This window comes from Danio aesculapii, chromosome 23 (genome assembly GCF_903798145.1).
Source record: "Danio aesculapii chromosome 23, fDanAes4.1, whole genome shotgun sequence".
Lineage (NCBI taxonomy): Eukaryota > Metazoa > Chordata > Actinopteri > Cypriniformes > Danionidae > Danio > Danio aesculapii.
The window spans coordinates 25747886-25761548 of NC_079457.1; the positions used below are offsets into that span (position 1 = coordinate 25747886).

At 38.5% G+C, this 13663-nt stretch overlaps 12 non-coding genes across 12 annotated transcripts; all 12 read left to right on the top strand.

Annotated features, from left to right (window-relative positions):
• Nucleotides 1–4663: 4663 nt before the first annotated feature.
• On the top strand, nucleotides 4664–4736 carry trnav-aac (transfer RNA valine (anticodon AAC)). Its single transcript has one exon. It is a non-coding gene; the product is annotated as a tRNA-Val (tRNA).
• Nucleotides 4737–4840: 104 nt separating this feature from the next.
• On the top strand, nucleotides 4841–4913 carry trnav-uac (transfer RNA valine (anticodon UAC)). Its single transcript has one exon. It is a non-coding gene; the product is annotated as a tRNA-Val (tRNA).
• Nucleotides 4914–5892: 979 nt separating this feature from the next.
• Nucleotides 5893–5965, top strand: trnav-aac (transfer RNA valine (anticodon AAC)). The gene has a single exon. It is a non-coding gene; the product is annotated as a tRNA-Val (tRNA).
• A 105-nt stretch (nucleotides 5966–6070) lies between these two features.
• Nucleotides 6071–6143, top strand: trnav-cac (transfer RNA valine (anticodon CAC)). The gene has a single exon. It is a non-coding gene; the product is annotated as a tRNA-Val (tRNA).
• Nucleotides 6144–7118: 975 nt separating this feature from the next.
• On the top strand, nucleotides 7119–7191 carry trnav-aac (transfer RNA valine (anticodon AAC)). The gene has a single exon. It is a non-coding gene; the product is annotated as a tRNA-Val (tRNA).
• A 105-nt stretch (nucleotides 7192–7296) lies between these two features.
• trnav-uac (transfer RNA valine (anticodon UAC)) lies at nucleotides 7297–7369 on the top strand. Its single transcript has one exon. It is a non-coding gene; the product is annotated as a tRNA-Val (tRNA).
• Nucleotides 7370–8827: 1458 nt separating this feature from the next.
• On the top strand, nucleotides 8828–8900 carry trnav-aac (transfer RNA valine (anticodon AAC)). Its single transcript has one exon. It is a non-coding gene; the product is annotated as a tRNA-Val (tRNA).
• A 105-nt stretch (nucleotides 8901–9005) lies between these two features.
• On the top strand, nucleotides 9006–9078 carry trnav-uac (transfer RNA valine (anticodon UAC)). Its single transcript has one exon. It is a non-coding gene; the product is annotated as a tRNA-Val (tRNA).
• Nucleotides 9079–10056: 978 nt separating this feature from the next.
• On the top strand, nucleotides 10057–10129 carry trnav-aac (transfer RNA valine (anticodon AAC)). Its single transcript has one exon. It is a non-coding gene; the product is annotated as a tRNA-Val (tRNA).
• Nucleotides 10130–10234: 105 nt separating this feature from the next.
• Nucleotides 10235–10307, top strand: trnav-cac (transfer RNA valine (anticodon CAC)). Its single transcript has one exon. It is a non-coding gene; the product is annotated as a tRNA-Val (tRNA).
• A 976-nt stretch (nucleotides 10308–11283) lies between these two features.
• trnai-aau (transfer RNA isoleucine (anticodon AAU)) lies at nucleotides 11284–11356 on the top strand. Its single transcript has one exon. It is a non-coding gene; the product is annotated as a tRNA-Ile (tRNA).
• A 105-nt stretch (nucleotides 11357–11461) lies between these two features.
• trnav-uac (transfer RNA valine (anticodon UAC)) lies at nucleotides 11462–11534 on the top strand. The gene has a single exon. It is a non-coding gene; the product is annotated as a tRNA-Val (tRNA).
• The last annotated feature ends 2129 nt before the right edge of the window (nucleotides 11535–13663 follow it).

A 13663-nucleotide genomic window follows, 5' to 3' on the forward strand; every position in this document is an offset into this window, starting at 1 on the left:
AAAGGATGGAAATACAAGTGTCACTTGATAATACGGCAACAGAAAGGAAGGAGGACAAAACTGGAGAAGAAAACAATACAGAAGAGGACAGATATGAGCAAGAGGATAAAGGAATGGGACTGGGAGAAGGAGCAAACGAGGAGGAAGAAGAACCAAATAATGGACAATTTGATGAAGAACAATATGATGAAGGCGCTATAGAACTGAACAATGAAGAGAGACAGGAGAAGAAAAAGACTGAGGACAATGAAACAAGAGCACTAAATGAAGTAAGAGGAATGGATTTTGAAAGGGGGAATTATGGACTGGAAAAAAAAAGAAAAAGGTAAAAAGATAAAAGATTTAAAATCAAGATGTAAAAGTGGCTTAAACATTGAACTTGTTCTACAACGACAGAAAATGAGAAGAGAAGAGATTAAAGAAAGAATGGAAAGGAAAAAATTTGAAAAAGGAGATGCAAGAAACATTTGTTTAAGTGACAGTGACTCAAAATGAATGGTGGTTATTGGTTTATCCAATAATTATCCTAATGAGTAATGTATGTGTGGTATCACTGAATGTAAGAGGATTGTCAAAATGTGAAAAGTTTGAAAGATTAACGTGTTTGACAAAAAAGTGTGATATATTATGTTTACAAGAGACAAAGTGGGAAGATGAGATTAAAAATGAAATGAGAAAATTGTGGAATGGGGAAATATTTAGTAATGGAGATATAGAAAAGAAAAGAGGGGTAGCAATTTTGATAAAAAAAGGGATTTTTGAAAAAGTAAAATTAGACTATAAAGACACAAATGGAAGAATTATAATTGTAAAAGTTATGTATAGTGGGAAAAGTTTTAGAGTATGCAACATACATGCACCAAATGAGGAAAAGGGGAAATATAACTTTTATAAGGAAATAGATAAGTTAATAGATAAGAATGAAAACATATTTATTTTAGGAGATTTTAATGTTGCCATGCAAAGAATAGATATAGATGACTCAATGGATTTTAGAACAGACAGAGGAAGGAATGAACTACAGAATTTAATGAGGAAATGTGATTTGGTAGATGTATGGAGAGAGCAAAATAGTGTGAAAAGAGAATATTCAAGAAGACAAACTGTAAATAGGATTTTAAAGCAAAGTAGAATTGACTTGTTTTTATGTAAGAAGAAAGAAGTACAATATGTTAACAAAGTTTTATACAAAACCTATAGTGAGAGTGATCACGATTTTATATGGATAACGATGAATTTTAATGAGATTGAAAAAGGAGCAGGAGTGTGGATACTCAACACTGAGTTGTTCAAAATAGAAATGTATAAAATGGAAATAGAAAATATAATAATCAATAGTGTGAATGATGAAATGTTTGAAACAGAAACAAGTTTATGGTGGGATAATCTGAAAAATAGAATAAAAGAATACTCAATAAATATATCAGAAAAAAGACAAAAGGCAAAAAAATTCAAGGAAAATCAAATTAGAAAAGAATGGGATGAAGAAATGAGTAAAGTAAATGGGATAAATGTTGACAAAATAATAGAATTACAGGAAAAGCTGAAGAAAATCGAAGAAGAAAAGTGTAAGGGAGTAATTATTAGAAGCAGAGCTAAAGACATTGTAGAAGGAGAAAGAAGTACAAAATACTTTTATGAATTAGAAACAACAAGACAGAGAGCAGCTATAATCAAATGTATAAAAACACAAGATGGGAAAACTGTAGAGGACAAAGAGGGAATTTTAAAGGAAACTAGACGATTTTATAAGGAATTATTTACAGAAAATGGAGTAGTTTTAAATGATGAAAATTTCTTATTAGAAAAAATAACAGTAAAAATAAATAAAGAGGACGAGGAAATGTGCGAGAGTGAGATAACAGATTTAGAAATAGAAACAGCTATTGATCAGTTGAGAAATGGGAAAAGTCCAGGAATAGATGGACTACCAGTTGAGTTTTATAAAGTTTTTAAAAATGTTTTAAGTCCTATTTTAAATATAATATACAGTGATATTTATGAAAAAGGGGAGTTAACTAATAGTATGAAAAAAGGAATGGTTAAAATGATTTATAAAAGAAATGGAGACAAGGAAGATTAAAAAAATTATAGACCCTTAAGTATGTTGAACACAGACTATAAAATTTTAGCGAAAGTCTTAGCTAACAGATTGAAAGTAGTTGTACCAAACATAATCCAAACAAATCAAGCATATGCGGTTCTAAAAAGAGACATAACGGATGTCATAAACAATATAAGAGATATAATCTGGTATAAGAGAGAGGAAAAAGAAACAGGATATATAATTAGTGTAGATTTGGAAAAAGCTTTTGATAGAGTGGAACACAAATATATGATGAATGTAATGGAGAGATTTGGTTTTGGAAAAAGATATTTACAATGGATAAAATGTTTATATACAGATATAACAAGCTGTATAAAAGTAAATGGTTTTTTAACTAAAGATTTTAAAGTAACAAGATCGATAAGACAAGGGTGTCCAATGTCAGCACTACTATACACACTTGTATCTGAAACATTGGGATTAGCAAATGATAATGAAAAGCAAATACGAGGATTATGTATAAAAGGAACAGAGTTAGAACAAAAAATATTTCAATATGCTGATGATACAACTTTAATAGTAAAAGATATTAAAAGTATTGAGAAAGCAGAGGAAATTTTAAACAGATATTGTAAAGGAACAGGAGCAAAAATTAATAAGGAAAAAACGAAATACATGAGAATAGGAAAAACAAAGGTTTTACCAGAAAAAATCAAATTTAAAGAGGAGAAAACCAATATGAAGATTTTAGGTATAAGGGTTGGTGAAAATGAAAATGAAACAAGGGATTTAGTGTGGGAGGAAGTTTTAAAAGGAATGGAAAAAAGATTACATTTCTGGAAATTAAGAGGTTTGTTTTTAAAGGGGAAAGTTTTAGTTTTAAATTCCTTATTTTTATCAAAAATGTGGTATGTTTTAGGTACAGTGAGTTTGCCAATGAGTGTTTATAAGAAGATAAAAGCTATTGTTTTAGATTTTATATGGGACGGGAAACCTTCCAAGATAGCTTATGATACCATAATTGGTAAAGTAGAAGAAGGGGGGTTAGGTTTAATCGATCCACTTATCAGAATGAAAAGCATACGAATAAAAACTGTAAATAAATACTGGAAAGAAGAAAAACACGTATGGAAAGATGCGATGACATATTTTTTAAATAAATGTGGGGAAATGCAAAAATATATATTATGGATGAAGCCCAAAGAGAATATGATGAATGGGATTCCAGAATTCTATAAAGAAGTTATCAAGGCATGGGGAGATTTTAGAAAGCATATTGATTGTACATTTAGTAAAGAAGAGATTTTAAAGCAACCGCTGTTTTTAAATGATTACATTAAAAAAGGGAATTACACTATTTTTTATAAGAAATGGTATTATGCAGGAATAAAGCAAATTAAAGATATCTTATATGAAGTGATACCTGGTTATGTACAGGTGCAAGTAATAAAAGATGCAATAATAGAAAACTATGAAAACGAAACTAAAGGAGTTATTGAAAATCAATTGAATAACTTGAAAAACAATATACCAAAAGAATGGAAAGAAATGATAGAAAATAATTTGGATATGCACAGCGATGAAGGAAGGGTGATTAACTTTAAAGAAAATCAATATGCTTTCAAAGATGGTATACTGAAGATGTTTTATCAATGCTTATGTAAAGATGTGTTTGTTACACACAAAGCAGAAGAGTACTGGAAAAGATTATATCCCAATATAGAAACAAAGGAAATATGGCAAAATCTGAGAGCTTGGTGGAAAAGTCCAATTTTAGAGAATTTTGATTACATTTTAAGGCAAAACTGTTTATTAAGTGAAATGAGATTGTGTAAAATAGGTTTGGCAAATGATGCAAGATAAAAAGTTTGTAATGAAGAAGATGAAGGTATACTACATTTGTTTTTCAAATGCAAAGAGTTAAAATGTTTTATTGGAAAAATTAAAGAAATGATAAATGAAATGGGGATTGAAAAACAGGTTGTTGATGAGGAATGGGAAACATTATTTTTATTTGGTTGTAAAACAGAAGGTAAAAATACAAGGTTCATAAATTTCCTTTTAACAGTTGCAAGAATTGTGATATGGAATAGAAGGAATGCTGTTAAACAAAAAAATTGCAAAATATCTGTGTGTAAATTTTTTAAAAGAAAAATGTCTGTACTGCTTAATGCTCTTTTCTATTATTGTAACACGAATGACAAGATTGATGTATTTGAAAAAGACTTTTTATGTGGGAATATATATGTTCAAATGGCTTTATATAATGTACATGTATTATTACCTGAATGTAATTGTTTTTAATTTTTGATATAAAATAAAGAAAAAAAAAAAAAAAAAAAAACAGAGGCTCCAGTGATTACCACCATCGCTTTTACAAGCTGTTTAAAGCTAGGTGGAAACATGCAGATTTGCATTTATGGACATTCTGAATTGGCTTTCTGCTGTCTGGATGGTTCACGCAACAACGTCCTTGCTCCGAGCTAGGCAAATGGTGTGTATGCTAAAACCTGCAGGGAGCTTGTCACACTGAGTAGGCTTTGTCCGCTTTATTGACAAAATCGTGCACATTGTGTTATCCTTGCAAGCCAAACTTCCCTGCTAAAATATTGTGGGGTTTCTGTAGTGTAGTGGTCATCACGTTCGCCTAACACGCGAAAGGTCCTCGGTTCGAAACCGAGCAGAAACAGCGCTGTCCTTTTGGCAAGAAAATATTAGCAATAAGAGTCACCTCATGACTGATTGTCAACAGGCACCCAAGCAAAAGGGTATCTGCTTCGTGTGTTTCAGTCGGTTTCCGTAGTGTAGTGGTTATCACGTTCGCCTTACACGCGAAAGGTCCCCAGTTCGAAACTGGGCGGAAGCATCACCTAGCTTTTATGACAGTTGTCAAATCAGGCTTCTGTTGAGCACTGACGTTCAATGAAAACATACTTTGTGCAAAACGGTATGAGGTAAAATTTGAATTTAACTTAGTGTTTACTTGCACTCGTGGTCTCACAAACTTGCATAGAATCTGATTTCTTTTAGCGTTGTGTTGTGCATGAGCAGGTGGCCAGTGCGTTTGCTGGCCCTTCGCGATGCAGACAGAACAAGACAGTTCTCTAAAAAAGACAATAAAAACTTGAAGCAGCACTGTCATATTGATATCCGTAGTGTAGTGGTTATCACATTCGCTTTACACGCGAAAGGGCCCCTGTTCGCGTGAAACATACATTTAGCAGACACTTTTGTCCAAAGCGACTTACAATAGAGGAGGTATTCAGCGATTCAACAAGACGAGGCAATGCATTGGAGAAGTGCTATTTATTCCAAGTAACTTGTTTGTGCTCAGAGAATTTAGTGCTGGAGTAGGAGTTTTATTTTCTTTAGAGAGAGGGATATTCACCAGGGTTCAGGTTCACTCGGAAGAGATGGGTTTTAGCTGTAATTTGAAGGATACCAGTGTATCCGTAATCTGAGCGGGAACAGGAAGACGATTCCACCAGCCTGGAACATTGAGTGAAAACATTTTGGAAAGTGACTTATGGCCTATCTGCGATGGCACCACAAGTTGGTGCTCACACCCTGACCAGAAGTTCCAGTGATTACCACCATCGCTTTACAAGCTGTTGAAAACTAGGTGGAAACATGCAGATTTGCATTTATGGACATTCTGAATTGGCTTTCTGCTGTCTGGATGGTTCACGCAACAACGTCCTTGCTCCGAGCTAGGCAAATGGTGTGTATGCTAAAACCTGCAGGGAGCTTGTCACACTGAGTAGGCTTTGTCCGCTTGATTGACAAAATCGTGCACATTGTGTTATCCGTGCAGGCCAAACTTCCCTGCTAAAAACACTTGTGGAGTTTCTGTAGTGTAGTGGTCATCACGTTCGCCTAACACGCGAAAGGTCCTCGGTTCGAAACCGAGCAGAAACAGCGATGTCCTTTTGGCAAGAAAATATTAGCAATAAGAGTCACCTAATGACTAATTGTCAACAGGCACCCAAGCAAAAAGGGTATCTGCTTCGTGTGTTTCAGTCGGTTTCCGTAGTGTAGTGGTTATCACGTTCGCCTCACACGTGAAAGGTCCCCAGTTCGAAACTGGGCGGAAACATCACCTGGCTTTTATGACAGTTGTCAAATCAGGCTTCTGTTGAGCACTGACGTTCAATGAAAACATACTTTGTGCAAAACGGTATGAGGTAAAATTTGAATTTAACTTAGTGTTTACTTGCACTCGTGGTCTCACAAACTTGCATTGAATCTGATTCTTTTAGCTTTTGTGTGCATGAGCAGGTGGCCAGTGCGTTTGCTGGCCCTTCGCGATGCAGACAGAACAAGACAGTTCTCTAAAAAAGACAATAAAAACTTGAAGCAGCACTGTCATATTGATATCCGTAGTGTAGTAGTTATCACATTCGCTTTACACGCGAAAGGGCCCCTGTTCGCGTGAAACATACATTTAGCAGACACTTTTGTCCAAAGCGACTTACAATAGAGGAGGTATTCAGCGATTCAACAAGACGAGGCAATGCATTGGAGAAGTGCTATTTATTCCAAGTAACTTGTTTGTGCTCAGAGAATTTAGTGCTGGAGTAGGAGTTTTATTTTCTTTAGAGAGAGGGATATTCACCAGGGTTCAGGTTCACTCGGAAGAGATGGGTTTTAGCTGTCATTTGAAGGATACCAGTGTATCCGTAATCTGAGAGGGAACAGGAAGACGATTCCACCAGCCTGGAACATTGAGTGAAAACATTTTGGAAAGTGACTTATGGCCTATCTGCGATGGCACCACAAGTTGGTGCTCACACCCTGACCAGAAGCTCCAGTGATTACCACCATCGCTTTACAAGCTGTTGAAAACTAGGTGGAAACATGCAGATTTGCATTTATGGACATTCTGAATTGGCTTTCTGCTGTCTGGATGGTTCACGCAACAACGTCCTTGCTCCGAGCTAGGCAAATGGTGTGTATGCTAAAACCTGCAGGGAGCTTTTCACGCTGAGTAGGCTTTGTCCGCTTTATTGACAAAATCGTGCACATTGTGTTATCCTTGCAAGCCAAACTTCCCTGCTAAAATACTTGTGGGGTTTCTGTAGTGTAGTGGTCATCACGTTCGCCTAACACGCGAAAGGTCCTAGGTTCGAAACCGAGCAGAAACAGCGCTGTCCTTTTGGCAAGAAAATATTAGCAATAAGAGTCACCTCATGACTGATTGTCAACAGGCACCCAAGCAAAAAGGGTATCTGCTTCGTGTGTTTCAGTCGGTTTCCGTAGTGTAGTGGTTATCACGTTCGCCTTACACGCGAAAGGTCCCCAGTTCGAAACTGGGCGGAAGCATCACCTAGCTTTTATGACAGTTGTCAAATCAGGCTTCTGTTGAGCACTGACGTTCAATGAAAACATACTTTGTGCAAAACGGTATGAGGTAAAATTTGAATTTAACTTAGTGTTTACTTGCACTCGTGGTCTCACAAACTTGCATTGAATCTGATTTCTTTTAGCTTTTGTGTGCATGAGCAGGTGGCCAGTGCGTTTGCTGGCCCTTCGCGATGCAGACAGAACAAGACAGTTCTCTAAAAAAGACAATAAAAACTTGAAGCAGCACTGTCATATTGATATCCGTAGTGTAGTGGTTATCACATTCGCTTTACACGCGAAAGGGCCCCTGTTCGCGTGAAACATACATTTAGCAGACACTTTTGTCCAAAGCGACTTACAATAGAGGAGGTATTCAGCGATTCAACAAGACGAGGCAATGCATTGGAGAAGTGCTATTTATTCCAAGTAACTTGTTTGTGCTCAGAGAATTTAGTGCTGGAGTAGGAGTTTTATTTTCTTTAGAGAGAGGGATATTCACCAGGGTTCAGGTTTACTCGGAAGAGATGGGTTTTAGCTGTCGTTTGAAGGATACCAGTGTATCCGTAATCTGAGCGGGAACAGGAAGACGATGTTTTCACAGACGAATCTGATTTCTTTTAGCTTTGTGTTGTGCATGAGCAGGTGGCCAGTGCGTTTGCTGGCCCTTCGCGATGCAGACAGAACAAGACAGTTCTCTAAAAAAGACAATAAAAACTTGAAGCAGCACTGTCATATTGATATCCGTAGTGTAGTGGTTATCACATTCGCTTTACACGCGAAAGGACCCCTGTTCGCGTGAAACATACATTTAGCAGACACTTTTGTCCAAAGCGACTTACAATAGAGGAGGTATTCAGCGATTCAACAAGACGAGGCAATGCATTGGAGAAGTGCTATTTATTCCAAGTAACTTGTTTGTGCTCAGAGAATTTAGTGCTGGAGTAGGAGTTTTATTTTCTTTAGGAGAGGGATATTCACCAGGGTTCAGGTTCACTCGGAAGAGATGGTTTTAGCTGTCATTTGAAGGATACCAGTGTATTCCGTAATCTGAGCGGGAACAGGAAGACGATTCCACCAGCCTGGAACATTGAGTGAAAAAAACATTTTGGAAGTGACTTATTGCTATCTGCGATGGCACCACAAGTTGGTGCTCACACCCTGACCAGAAGTTCCAGTGATTACACCATCGCTTTACAAGCTGTTGAAAACTAGGTGAAACATGCAGATTTGCATTTATGGACATTCTGAATTGGGCTTTCTGCTGTCTGGATGGTTCACAGCAGCAACGTCCTTTGCTCCGAGCTAGGCCAAATGTGTGTATGCTAAACCTGCAGGGAGCTTGTCACACTGAGTAGGGCTTTGTCCGCTTGATTGACAAAAGCGTGCACATTGTGTTATCCGTGCAGGCCAGACTTCCCTGCTAAAGACACTTGTGGAGTTTCTGTAGTGTAGTGGTCATCACGTTCGCCTAACACGCGAAAGGTCCTTGGTTCGAAACCGAGCAGAAACAGCGCTGTCCTTTTGGCAAGAAAATATTAGCAATAAGAGTCACCTAATGACTGATTGTCAACAGGCACCCAAGCAAAAAGGGTATCTGCTTCGTGTGTTTCAGTTGGTTTCCGTAGTGTAGTGGTTATCACGTTCGCCTTACACGCGAAAGGTCCCCAGTTCGAAACTGGGCGGAAGCATCACCTGGCTTTTATGACAGTTGTCAAATCAGGCTTCTGTTGAGCACTGACGTTCAATGAAAACATACTTTGTGCAAAACGGTATGAGGTAAAATTTGAATTTAACTTAGTGTTTACTTGCACTCGTGGTCTCACAAAGTTGCATAGAATCTGATTTCTTTTAGCTTTGTGTTGTGCATGAGCAGGTGGCCAGTGCGTTTGCTGGCCCTTCGCGATGCAGACAGAACAAGACAGTTCTCTAAAAAAGACAATAAAAACTTGAAGCAGCACTGTCATATTGATATCCGTAGTGTAGTGGTTATCACATTCGCTTTATACGCGAAAGGGCCCCTGTTCGCGTGAAACATACATTTAGCAGACACTTTTGTCCAAAGCGACTTACAATAGAGGAGGTATTCAGCGATTCAACAAGATGAGGAATTGCATTGGAGAAGTGCTATTTATTCCAAGTAACTTGTTTGTGCTCAGAGAATTTAGTGCTGGACTAGGAGTTTTATTTTCTTTAGAGAGAGGGAAATTCACCAGGGTTCAGGTTTACTCAGAAGAGATGGGTTTTAGCTGTCGTTTGAAGGATACCAGTGTATCCGTAATCTGAGCGGGAACAGAAAGACGATTCCACCAGCCTGGAACATTGAGTGAAAACATTTTGGAAAGTGACTTATGGCCTATCTGCGATGGCACCACAAGTTGGTGCTCACACCCTGACCAGAAGCTCCAGTGATTACCACCATCGCTTTACAAGCTGTTGAAAACTAGGTGGAAACATGCAGATTTGCATTTATGGACATTCTGAATTGGCTTTCTGCTGTCTGGATGGTTCACGCAACAACGTCCTTGCTCCGAGCTAGGCAAATGGTGTGTATGCTAAAACCTGCAGGAGCTTGTCACACTAAGTAGGCTTTGTCCGCTTGATAGACAAAATCGTGCACATTGTGTTATCCTTGCAGGCCAAACTTCCCTGCTAAAACCACTTGTGGGGTTTCTGTAGTGTAGTGGTCATCACGTTCGCCTAACACGCGAAAGGTCCTCGGTTCGAAACCGAGCAGAAACAGCGCTGTCCTTTTGGCAAGAAAATAATAGCAATAAGAGTCACCTCAAGACTGAATGTCTACAGGCACCCAACCAAAAAGGGTATCTGCTTCGTGTGTTTCAGTTGGTTTCCGTAGTGTAGTGGTTATCACGTTCGCCTCACACGCGAAAGGTCCCCAGTTCGAAACTGGGCGGAAACATCATCTGGCTTTTATGACAGTTGTCAAATCAGGCTTCTGTTGAGCACTGACGTTCAATGAAAACATACTTTGTGCAAAACGGTATGAGGTAAAATTTGAATTTAACTTAGTGTTTACTTGCACTCGTGGTCTCACAAACTTGCATAAAATCTGATTTCTTTTAGCTTTGTGTTGTGCATGAGCAGGTGGCCAGTGCGTTTGCTGGCCCTTCGCGATGCAGACAGAACAAGACAGTTCTCTAAAAAAGACAATAAAAACCTGAAGCAGCACTGTCATATTGATATCCGTAGTGTAGTGGTTATCACATTCGCTTTACACGCGAAAGGGCCCCTGTTCGCGTGAAACATACATTTAACAGACACTTTTGTCCAAAGCGACTTACAATAGAGGAGGTATTCAGCGATTCAACAAGACGAGGCAATGCATTGGAGAAGTGCTATTTATTTCAAGTAACTTGTTTGTGCTCAGAGAATTTAGTGCTGGAGTAGGAGTTTTATTTTCTTTAGAGAGAGGGATATTCACCAGGGTTCAGGTTTACTCGGAAGAGATGGGTTTTAGCTGTCGTTTGAAGGATACCAGTGTATCCGTAATCTGAGCGGGAACAGGAAGACGATTCCACCAGCCTGGAACATTGAGTGAAAACATTTTGGAAAGTGACTTATGGCCTATCTGCGATGGCACCACAAGTTGGTGCTCACACCCTGACCAGAAGCTCCAGTGATTACCACCATCGCTTTACAAGCTGTTGAAAACTAGGTGGAAACATGCAGATTTGCATTTATGGACATTCTGAATTGGCTTTCTGCTGTCTGGATGGTTCACGCAACAACGTCCTTGCTCCGAGCTAGGCAAATGGTGTGTATGCTAAACCTGCAGGGAGCTTGTCACACTGAGTAGGCTGTCCGCTTGATTGACAAAATCGTGCACATTGTGTTATCCTTGCAGGCCAAACTTCCCTGCTAAAAACACTTGTTGGGTTTCTGTAGTGTAGTGGTCATCACGTTCGCCTAATACGCGAAAGGTCCTCGGTTCAAAACCGAGCAGAAACAGCGCTGTCCTTTTGGCAAGAAAATATTAGCAATAAGAGTCACCTCATGACTGATTGTCAACAGGCACCCAAGCAAAAAGGGTATCTGCTTTGTGTGTTTCAGTCGGTTTCCGTAGTGTGGTGGTTATCACGTTCGCCTTACACGCGAAAGGTCCCCAGTTTGAAACTGGGCGGAAGCATCTCCTAGCTTTTATGACAGTTGTCAAATCAGGCTTCGGTTGAGCACTGACGTTCAATGAAAACATACTTTGTGCAAAACGGTATGAGGTAAAATTTGAATTTAACTTAGTGTTTACTTGCACTCGTGGTCTCACAAACTTGCATAGAATCTGATTTCTTTTAGCTTTGTGTTGTGCATGAGCAGGTGGCCAGTGCGTTTGCTGGCCCTTCGCGATGCAGACAGAACAAGACAGTTCTCTAAAAAAGACAATAAAAACTTGAAGCAGCACTGTCATATTGATATCCGTAGTGTAGTGGTTATCACATTCGCTTTACACGCGAAAGGGCCCCTGTTCGCGTGAAACATACATTTAGCAGACACTTTTGTCCAAAGCGACTTACAATAGAGGAGGTATTCAGCGATTCAACAAGACGAGGCAATGCATTGGAGAAGTGCTATTTATTCCAAGTAACTTGTTTGTGCTCAGAGAATTTAGTGCTGGAGTAGGAGTTTTATTTTCTTTAGAGAGAGGGAAATTCACCAGGGTTCAGGTTTACTCGGAAGAGATGGGTTTTAGCTGTCGTTTGAAGGATACCAGTGTATCCGTAATCTGAGCGGGAACAGGAAGACGATTCCACCAGCCTGGAACATTGAGTGAAAACATTTTGGAAAGTGACTTATGGCCTATCTGCGATGGCACCACAAGTTGGTGCTCACACCCTCACCAGAAAGCTCCAGCTGATTACCACCATCGCTTTACAAGCTGTTGAAAACTAGGTGGAAACATGCAGATTTGCATTTATGACATTCTGAATTGGCTTTCTGCTGTCTGGATGGTTCACGCAACAACGTCCTTGCTCCGAGCTAGGCAAATGGTGTGTATGCTAAAACCTGCAGGGAGCTTGTCACACTGAGTAGGCTTTGTCCGCTTGATTGACAAAATCGTGCACATTGTGTTATCCTTGCAGGTGAAGGATAGCATTTTTTTTATTGTTAGATTTTGCTAAACATTTACTAATAAATGCAAACATAAAGGGTTTCTTCTTTTAAAGGGTTAACAGTGATAATGTGTGTACAAGAAAGAGGAACCCAACTTCCTACTACTGGAGGTCTGCTGCTAAGTGTGTGTGTGAGAGACGTATAAAAGCCGGAAGGACAGCATAAAGGCAGAGAGGCTGATACATTAGTACATCTCTCCTGCGCAGAAATCTTACTCTCTAACTTCCTGCATTCAAAATAAAACTTGTTAATTTTCAATTCAGATCTCCGTCAATTTTTGAACATGCAATGGACCATTTGAGTCCAACAATTGGTGACCCGACGACGTGATTGACTGGAGACTGTCAAATAGATGAACGTTTATTTCTGATGCCAAATCCAGAGGCGCCTCTCTAAAAGAAAGGTAAGCAGAAACCTTTTTCTAAAATTCTGCTATTGAACATTCTAAATAAATGGCTTTTGGCATCGGTAAATACGTTGTTCATTAATTTGATACATTTGATGCATGCAGGAGGTTACAGACTACATATAAAAAAAATTAAATAAAAATAAAAAAAAAGAGAAGAATGAATTGTGATAAAGTTAGGGTGAATCATTAGGATTTACGGAGAAGTCCTGTTCCCTAAATAGGCAATTAGGGTAAATCACTAGGATTTAAAGAGAAGTCCTGTTTCCTAAATAGGCAAATAAATTGGAAATTGTTTGTCTTGACAAAGTCACTCATATTTCCAATTATCAGGGTAAATACATCGGTATTTAAAATACATTGGTATTTAAAGTCCTTTCCCTGAGAAGGCAAAACCCCTGAAGATCCCTCTTATTCTGACGAGAATTTGACATTTTCAGGTAAACTATCAGGGTAAATACATCGGTATTTAACAGGGTAAAAGTACATCGGTACTTAAAAGTACATCGGTACTTAAGAATACATCGGTATTCAGAAGTCCTTTTTCCCTGAGAGAGGCAGACCCTTGAAGATCCCTCTTATCCTGACATCTGACATCTTCAAGTAAATTTCTCAAGGATAGCAGGTTTAGTGAATTGAGAAATAGTGAGAGTGTAGGGATACAGATAAAAAAGTAAATAAATAAAAAAATTAAATAAAATAAAAAATAAATAAAAAATTCAAAAAAAATGGAACGAGAATTC